This window comes from Callithrix jacchus, chromosome 22 (assembly GCF_049354715.1).
Source record: "Callithrix jacchus isolate 240 chromosome 22, calJac240_pri, whole genome shotgun sequence".
NCBI classification, from domain to species: domain Eukaryota; kingdom Metazoa; phylum Chordata; class Mammalia; order Primates; family Cebidae; genus Callithrix; species Callithrix jacchus.
This window is the reverse complement of record NC_133523.1, coordinates 47,061,250-47,070,208: the sequence shown is the minus strand read 5'-3', so window position 1 is coordinate 47,070,208 and position 8,959 is coordinate 47,061,250. Positions and strand designations below refer to the sequence as shown.

The 8,959-nt window shown below is 50.7% G+C and overlaps 1 pseudogene; it reads left to right on the top strand.

Moving 5' to 3' along the window:
* Positions 1 to 5,842: 5,842 nt before the first annotated feature.
* Positions 5,843 to 8,041, top strand: LOC144580859 (keratin, type II cytoskeletal 8 pseudogene; annotated as a pseudogene).
* The last annotated feature ends 918 nt before the right edge of the window (positions 8,042 to 8,959 follow it).

The window sequence follows — 8,959 nt, the reverse complement described above, 5'->3', positions numbered from 1 at the left end:
CCTGAGGAGCCAGGGAGAGAGGCTGAGCAGAGCCACAGAGTGCTCAGCTGACCTCCCACGTCCATCAGAGTGTTCTCTGTACTAGAGGTTTTTAGGGGAAGAGTTCACTTGGGATAAAGATTAGGAACTGGTTTCCACTCCCAGCATATCTGACACCAATGTGTGTGTGTTTTTCTTTTTTCTTTTTTTTTTGAGACAGAGTCTCACTTTTGTCACCCAGGCTGGAGTGCAATGGCACGATGTTGGCTCACTGCCACCTCTGCCCCCCAGGTTCAGGCCATTGTTCTGCCTCAGCCTCCCGAGTAGCTGAGACTTTGCATCCAAATGGAGATATGCTCTAAGTATAAAATACTCACTAGATTTTTTTTTAAATTTTGAGATGGAGTCTGGCTCTGTCACCCAGGCTAGAGTACAATGACGAAATCTTGGCTTGCTGCAACCTCTGCCTCCTGGGTTCAAGCCATTCTACTGCCTCAGCCTCCTGAATAGCTGGGACTACAGGCATGTGCCACCACACTCGGCTAATTTTTAAATATTTTGTATTTTTAGTAGAGGCCGGGTTTCACCGTGTTAGCCAGGATGGTCTCAATCTCCTTATCTTGTGATCTGCCCGCCTCAGCCTCCAAAAGTGCTGGGATTACAGGCATGAGCTGCCGCACCCAGCCTGCTTTTCATTCTTTTTATTGATACTCTCTTTAAAACCTAGTGGGTATGGCCAGGCACCATGGCCCATGCCTGTAATCCCAGCAGTATGGGAGGCCAAGACGTGCGGATCATGAGGTCCGGAGTTCAAGACCAGCCTGACCAACATGATGAAACCCTGTCTCTACTAAAAATACAAAAATTAGTTGGGTGTGGTGGCGCATGCCTGAAATCCCAGCTTCTCAGGAGGCTGAGGCAGGAGCTTGAACCTGGGATTGCAGAGGTTGCAGTGAGCTAAGATCACGCCACTGTACTCCAGCCTGGTGACAGAGCAAGACTCAGTCTCAAAGAAAACAAAAATCTAGTGGGTGTTTTACACTTACAGCACATCTCAGTTTGGATGCAAAGTTTGAAGGGAAATACTTGATCTGTATTTAGAATTTATAAACTAGATGGTTGAAAAAGTAACTTCTCATACCAAAGTTGTCCAAACATGTAAAAGTTATTGAATAACTGAATTATCAGCTTTAGATTTAAATCAGTAAAATATAATTTTTTTTTTTTTTTGAGACGGAGTTTTGCTCTTGTTACCAAGGCTGGAGTGCAATGGTGCGATCTCGGCTCACCGCAACCTCCGCCTCCTGGGTTCAGGCAATTCTCCTGCCTCAGCCTCCTGAGTAGCTGGGATTACAGGCATGCACCACCATGCCCAGCTAATTTTTTGTATTTTTAGTAGAGACGGGGTTTCACCATGTTAACCAAAACGGTCTCGATCTCTTGACCTCGTGATCCACCCGCTTCGGCCTCCCAAAGTGCTGGGATTATAGGCTTGAGCCATCGCGCCCGGCCTAAATATAAATAAATTTAAGGTGGGGCACGGTGGCTCACGGCTGTAAGTCCAGCACTTTGGGAGGCTGAGGTGGGTGGATCACCTGAAGTGAGGAGTTCAAGACCAGCCTGGCCAATTCGGTGAAACCCTCATCTCTACTAAAAATACAAAACTTAGCTGGGTGTTGTGGCATGTGCCTGTAATCCCAGCTACTCAGGAGGGTGAGGCAGGAGAATCACTTGAAACCGGGAGATGGAGGTTGCAGTGAGCTGAGATCACGTCGCTACACTCCAGCCCAGGTGACAAGAGTGAAACTCCATCTCAAAAAAATAAATAAATAAAAAAGAAAAACACTGAATAGCTGGGTGTGGTCATGCACACCTGTGGTTCCTGCTGCTACTTGGGAGGCTGAGGTGGGAGAATCTCTTTAGCCCACGGGTTTGATTCTGCAGTGAGCTGTGAGCGTACCACTGCACTCTAGCCTGGGTAGCAGAATGAGACTCTGTCTCAAAAAAAAAAGAGAGAAAATGAAAGTACAGTGACAAGGAGGAAGGCAGTGGCCAGAGGTGCTGGTGGCGATGGTGGCTTCCCCACTGGGCTGTGACTGCCCCTGACATCGGGAACTTTCTTGCTGCTGTCTCTTCTTGGCTTTCTGCCACATTCCCAAGTCTGATTCCCTAGCGTTTCCACGCATCCTTTGCTTTTACTCAAGGTCCTTCTACACTTCCCTCCTCTGCTTCTTGGATCCAGAGGCAATGGCTGTGGTCTGCAGACAAGAACCAGCACAGGCAGAGGCTCTCCCTGCCACACGGCAAGAGACCCTCAGGAACTCCCCTCGGCGTAGCCCAAGAGGAGGTTTCATCCCATGAAATGATTTTCCTTTTCCTCGTGCTGCAGATTGGATGAACAGATGGTGACTTTTGTCATCCTTAAGCAAAATAGACTGAAGTCTTCTGTTTTGAAGACGTAGGCTGCATTTTTGGGGGAACGAGGAAGGAAATCTATTTGATTTGTAAAATTCCCCTGCTGAATGTGCTTCTCAGACTGGAAATAGATTAAGACTCCATCTTGTAGGGGACGGAAGGATGGCAAATTCGGATAAGGCAACAGTGTATCTTTCAAAACTGACGAGGAAGCTCTAGTTACCTAAATGAAAAACTTTCCAGGATAGTCCGAAGTGAAAAAGGACATGCAAAATGATGCATGAGGATGCAATCTTACAGGAGAGAAAACATAAAAATACGGATATTTATATGGATATCATATTTGTCCCCTCCAGATCTCATGTTGAAAATTGATCCTGGCCGGGTGTGGTGGCTCACACCTATAATCCCAGCACTTTGGGAGGCCGAGGCGGGTGGATCACGAGATCAAGAGATCGAGACCATCCTGGTCAACAAGGTGAAACCCCGTCTCTACTAAAAATACAATAATTAGCTGGGCATGGTGGTGCGCGCCTGTAGTCCCAGCTACTCGGGAGGCTGAGGCAGCAGAATTGCTTGAACCCAGAAGGTGGAGGTTGTGGTGAGCCAAGATCGTGCCATTGCACTCCAGTCTGGGTAACAACAGCGAAACTCCATCTCAAAAAAAGAAAAAAAGAAAATTGATCCTACAGGCTCACGCCTGTAGCCCCAACACTTTGGGAGGCTGAGGCAGGTGGATCACCTGTGATCAGGAGTTCGAGACCAGCCTGACCAACATGGTAAAAACTCCTCTCTACTAAAAGTACAAAAATTACCAGGGCGTGGTGGTAGGCGCCTGTAATCCCAGGTACTCAGGAGGCTGAGGCAGGAGAATTGCTTGAACCTGGGAGGCGGAGGTTGCAGCGAGCCAAGATAGTGCCACTTCACTCCAGCTTGGGCAACAGAGTGAAACTGTCAAAAAAATAGAAAATTTATACTGAATGTTGGAGGCCTGTGGCCTTGTGGGAGGTGTTTGCATGATGGGGGCCCAGCCGGCATGAAGAGCTTAGCACTCTTCTCAGTAATGAGTGGATTCGTTCCCATGAGAGCTGATTGTTAAAAAGAGCCTGGCAGACAGGTTGGCTCATGCCTGTAATCCCAGCACTCTGGGAAGCCAAGACAGGAGGACTGCCTGAAGCCAACAGTTCAAGACCAGCCTGGGCAACATAGCAAGACCCTATCTCTACAAAACAAACATTAAAAATTAGCCAGGTATGGTTGTGTGCACCTGTATCCCCGACTACTCAGGAGGCTGCAATGGGAGGATCACTTGAGCGGGGGAGTTTGAGGCTGCAGTGAGCTATGACTGTGCCATTGCATTCCATCCTAGGTGACAGAGTGAGACCCTGTCTCTTGTGGGGGAAAAAGAAGAAAGAAAAAGAAGCTGGCACCACCCTCCTGTCTCCTGTTCCTCCTGTCTCACCATGTGGCAGGCTTCCCTTTGCCTTTGGCCATGAGTGGAAGCAGCCTGAGGCCTCATCAGCAGCAGATGCTGGCTCCATGCTTTCTGTGCAGCCTGCAGAACCGTGAGCCAGATAAACCTCTTTACTTTATAAATTATCCAGCCTCTAGTATTCCTTTATGGCAACACAAAAGAAACTGTCAAAAAAATAGAAAATTTATACTGAATGTTGGAGGCCTGTGGCCTTGTGGGAGGTGTTTGCATGATGGGGGCCCATCCGGCATGAAGAGCTTAGCACTCTTCTCACAGTAATGAGTGGATTCGTTCCCATGAGAGCTGATTGTTAAAAAGAGCCTGGCAGACAGGTTGGCTCATGCCTGTAATCCCAGCACTTTGGGAAGCCAAGACAGGAGGACTGCTTGGACTAAGACAGATAGGTAGGCTGGGTGTGGTGGCTCATGCCTGTAATCCCATTGTTTTGGGAGTCCGAGGCAGGTGTATCACCTGAGGTTGGGAGTTCAAGACCAGCCTAGCCAACATGGTAAAACCCCGTCTCTTCTAAAAATACAAAATTAGCCAGGTGTGTTGGCAAATGCCTGTAATTCTAGCTACTCAGGAGGCAGGAGAATCACTTGGAAGGCTGAAGCAGGAGAATCCCTTGAACCCAGGAGGTGGAGGTTGCTGTGAGCCAAGATCACGCCATTGCACTCGAGCCTGGGCAACAAGAGTGAAACTCTGCTTCAAAAACAAACAAAAAAAAGAGACGGGGTCTTGGTCTGTTGCCCAGGTTGTAGTACAGTGATGAAGTCACAGCTCACTGCAAGCTTGAATGCCAGGGCTCAAGTGATTCTCCTTTGGGAGACAGAGGCAGGCGGATCATCTGAAATCAGGAGTTCGAGACCAGCCTGACCAACATAGAGAAACCCTGTCTCTACTGAAAATACAAAATTACCCAGGTGTGGTGGCACATGCCTGTAATCCCAGCTACTCGGGAGGCTGAGGCAGGAGAATCACTTGAGCCTGGGAGGCGGAGGTTGCAGTGAGCAAAGATTGTGTCATTGCACTCCAGCCTGGGCAATAAGAGTGAAACTCTGTCTCAAAAAAACAAAAAAAATCGAGTAATTCTCCTGCCTCAGCCTTCCAAGTAGCTAGGATTAGCGGCTACGATGGCCAGCTAAACAGCTACTTTTTTTTTATTTTGTAGAGACAGGGTCTCACTGTGTTGCCCGGGCTCATCTCTAACTCCAGGCCTCAAGGAGTCCTCCTGCCCTGGCCTCCCAAAGTGCTGAGATTATAAGTGGGAGCCACTGCACCTGACCTGTATAATTTTTCTGTTTTAAACATATTAATACATTAACTATATAAAATTATATCAGGCTGGGTGAGGTGGCTCACGCTTATAATCCCAGCACTATGGGATGCTGAGGCGAGTGGATCACCTGAGGTCAGGAGTTCAAGATCAGCCTGACCAACATGGTGAAACCCCATCTCCACTAAAAATACAATAAGTTAGCCAGGTGTGGTGGCAGGCACCTGTAATCCCAGCTACTTGGGAGGCAGAGAGCCGAGATGATGCCATTGCACTCCAGCCTAGACAAAGAACAAAACTCTGGCTCAGAGAAAAAAATCTGTATTACATGACCCAGTGCACGTAAAACACTTAGAATAGGCCAGGTGTGGTGGCTCACACCTGTAAATCCCAGCACTTTGGGAGGCTGAGGCAGGTGGATCATCTGAGGTCAGGAGTTCGAGACCAGCCTGGCCAACATGGTGAAACCCCGTCTCTACTAAAAATAAAAAAATTAGCTGGACATGGTGGGCGGGTGCCTGTAATCCCAGCTACTCTGGAGGCTGAGGCATGAGAATTGCTTGAACCCGGGAGGCAGAGGTTGCAGTGAGCCTCAGTCACTCCACTCCAGCCTGGGCAACAGAATGAGACATTGTCTCAAAAAACTAGGCCCCGGGGCCTTCAGCAGCTGCTCCTGCACGAGTGGGCCCAGTGCCCGTTTGAGCTCCTCGAGCTTCTCCCGAGTGAGCAGCAGCGGCTTCCGGGGTGGCCTGGGTGCAGGCTATGCTGGGGCCAGCGGCATAGGCATGGGAGGCACCACCGCCGTCACCATCAACCAGAGCCTGCTGAACCCCATTAAGGTGGCTGTGGACCCCAACATCCAGGCCATGCGTACCCAGGAGAAGGAGCAGATCAGACCCTCAACAACAAGTTTGCTTCCTTCATCGACAAGGTGCAGTTCCTGGAGCAGCAGAACAAGATGCTGGAGACCAAGTGGGGCCTCCTGCAGCAGCAGAAAACGGCTGGGAGCAACATGGACAGCATGTGTGAGAACCACATCAGCAACCTGCGGCGGCAGCTGGAGACTCTGGGCCAGGAGAAGCTGAAGCTGGAGGCGGAGCTTGGCAACATACAGGGGCTGGCGGAGGACTTCGAGAACAAGTATGAGGAAGAGATCGATAAGCGTACAGAGATGGAGAACGAATTTGTCCTCATCAAGAAGGAAGTGGATGAAACTTACATGAACAAGGTAGAGTTGGAGTCTCGCCTGGAAGGACTGACTGACGGGATCAACTTCCTCAGGCAGCTGTATGAAGAGGAGACCCGGGAGCTGCAGTCCCAGATCTCAGACACGTCTGTGGTGCTGTCCACGGACAACAGCCACTCCCTGGGCATGGACGGCATCATCGCCGAGGTCAAGGTGCAGTACGAGGAGATCACCAACCGCAGCTGGGTTGAGGCGGAGAGCGTGTACCAGATCAAGTATGAGGAGCTGCGGACGCTGGCTGGGAAGCACCGGGATGACCTGCGGCGTACGAAGACTGAGATCTCCGAGATGAGCCGGAACATCAGTGGGCTCCAGGCTGAGATTGAGGGCTTCAAAGGCCAGAGGGCTTCCCTGGAGGCCGCCATTGTAGATGCTGAGCGTCTCAGGGAGCAGGCACTCAAGGATGCTCATGCCAAGCAGCAGGAGCTGGAGGCCGCCCTGCAGCGGGCCAAGCAGGACATGGCAAAGCAGCTGCCTGAGTACCAGGAGCTGATGAATGTCAAACGGGCCCTGGACATTGAGATCGCCACCTACCGCAAGCTAGTGGAGGGCGAGGAGAGCCAGCTGGAGTCCGGGATGCAGAACATGAGTATCCACATGAAGACCACCAGCGACTATGCAGGTGGTCTGAGCTCTGCCTACGGGGGCCTCACAAGCCCCGGCCTCAGCTACGGCCTGGGCTCCAGCTTTGGCTCTGTCACGGGCTCCAGCTCCATCAGCCGCACCAGCTCCACCAAGGCTGTGGTTGTGAAGAAGATTGAGACCCGCGATGGGAGGCTGGTGTCCGAGTCCTCTGATGTCCTGCCCAAGTGAACAGCTGCAACAGCCCCTCCCAGCCTGCCCCTCCTGAAGCTGCCCCAGAGCCCAGGAGGGAGGCTGCTGTGCAGGGGAGTGCAGGGAACAGGAGACCCACCTGACACTCAGCCCTAGCCCTCAGCCCACCGGCAGGGAGTTTACTGCCTGGGGACCCCTCTTGCCCATGCCTCCAGCTGCAAAACAATTCAATTGCCTTTTTTTTTTTTTGGTCCAAAATAAAATCTCAGCTAGCTCGAAAAAAAAAAAAAAAAAAAAAAAACCAGAAAGGGAGGAAGACTGGGCAACTGGGAAACAGGGGTGGCTGAGAGGTTGCAATTTACCCTGAAATATATTAGCAAGTCAGAACAACATCGCTATGTATGAATGTTGTATGCATTTTTTTTTTTTAAGACAGGGTTTCACCATGTTGGTCAGGCTGGTCTTGAACTCCCGACCTCAGGTGATCCACCTGCCTTGGCCTCCAAAGTACTTGGATTACAGGCGTGAGCCACCACGCCCGGCCCATTGTATGCATTTTAATGAAGTATTTCTAGTCTTTCAGGCAAGGAGTCCCATGATGACAAATGGCTTTAGATGCTTTTCTCTGTCAAGCTCCCAGGAGGAGATGAGAGGAAGCCATCGCTGGGACCAGGTCCCCAGCCCCATTTCACAGATGTAAATAGCAGGCTTCCCTGACATAGTCTGAACGCTTAAAGGCCAAGATTCACTTATCCCAGGGCCCACAGTCCTTAGGCGTGGGATGGATTTAGTGCCTCTTGCCGGGAAGCAAAGTTCTGGGAGCCATGGCGGGATCCTCCCTCCCTCCCTGCAGGAGACTGGGCCCTTCCAGGCAGCAATTTAGACCAATCAACAACCCTACCTTAGGCACAGTGGTTTACACCTGTAATCCCAGCACTTTGGGAGGCTGAGGCAGGTGGATCAGCTGAGGTCAGGAATTCCAGACCAGCCTGGCCAACACGGTGAAACCCAGTCTCTACCAATAATACAAAAATTGGCTGGGCGTGGTGGCATCTGCCTGTAATCTCAGTTACTCAGGAGGCTGAGGCAGGAGAATTGCTTGAACCTGGGAGACGGAGGTTGCAGTGAGGCGAGATCGTGCCATTGCACTCCAGCCTGGGGATTGAGACCCTATCTCAAAAAGGAAACAAAAAAACCTCACAACCTCTGCCTGCCGTTGGTGCCTAGCCTAGGCGCCCCCACACCGGAGGCTTCTGTAAAAATAGCTTTCGGGTAATCTCGGTGGAACCCAGGCTTTCACCTCCTGTGGTTTCTCTTCCTAAATGTGTAGTTAGAAGCTACAGGCCATCCTCAGCAAATGGGACGTTATAAAAGAAAAAAAAAAAAGCTGTATGCCAGACCCGGTGCATGGTGGCTCAGGCCTGTAATCCCAACGCTTTGGGAGGCTGAGGTAGGAGGATCACAGGAGTTCAGGAGTTTGAGACCAGCCTGGCCAACATAGCAAGACCCTGCCTCTAGAAAAAAAAATTTTTTTTAATTACCCAGGCAAGGTGGTTGTTGTGCCTATACTTTCAGCTCCTCGGGAGGCTGAGGCTGGAGGGTTACCTGAGCCCAGGAGTTCGAGGCTGCAGTGAGCTGTGATCGTACCACTACACTCCAGCCTGAGGAAACTGAGGAAGAAAGAAGGAGGAGGAGAATATGGAGGAGGAGGGAGGAGGGAGAAGAAACCAAAACACACACACACACACACACACACACACACACACAGACACACACACACACGGAACAACGAAAC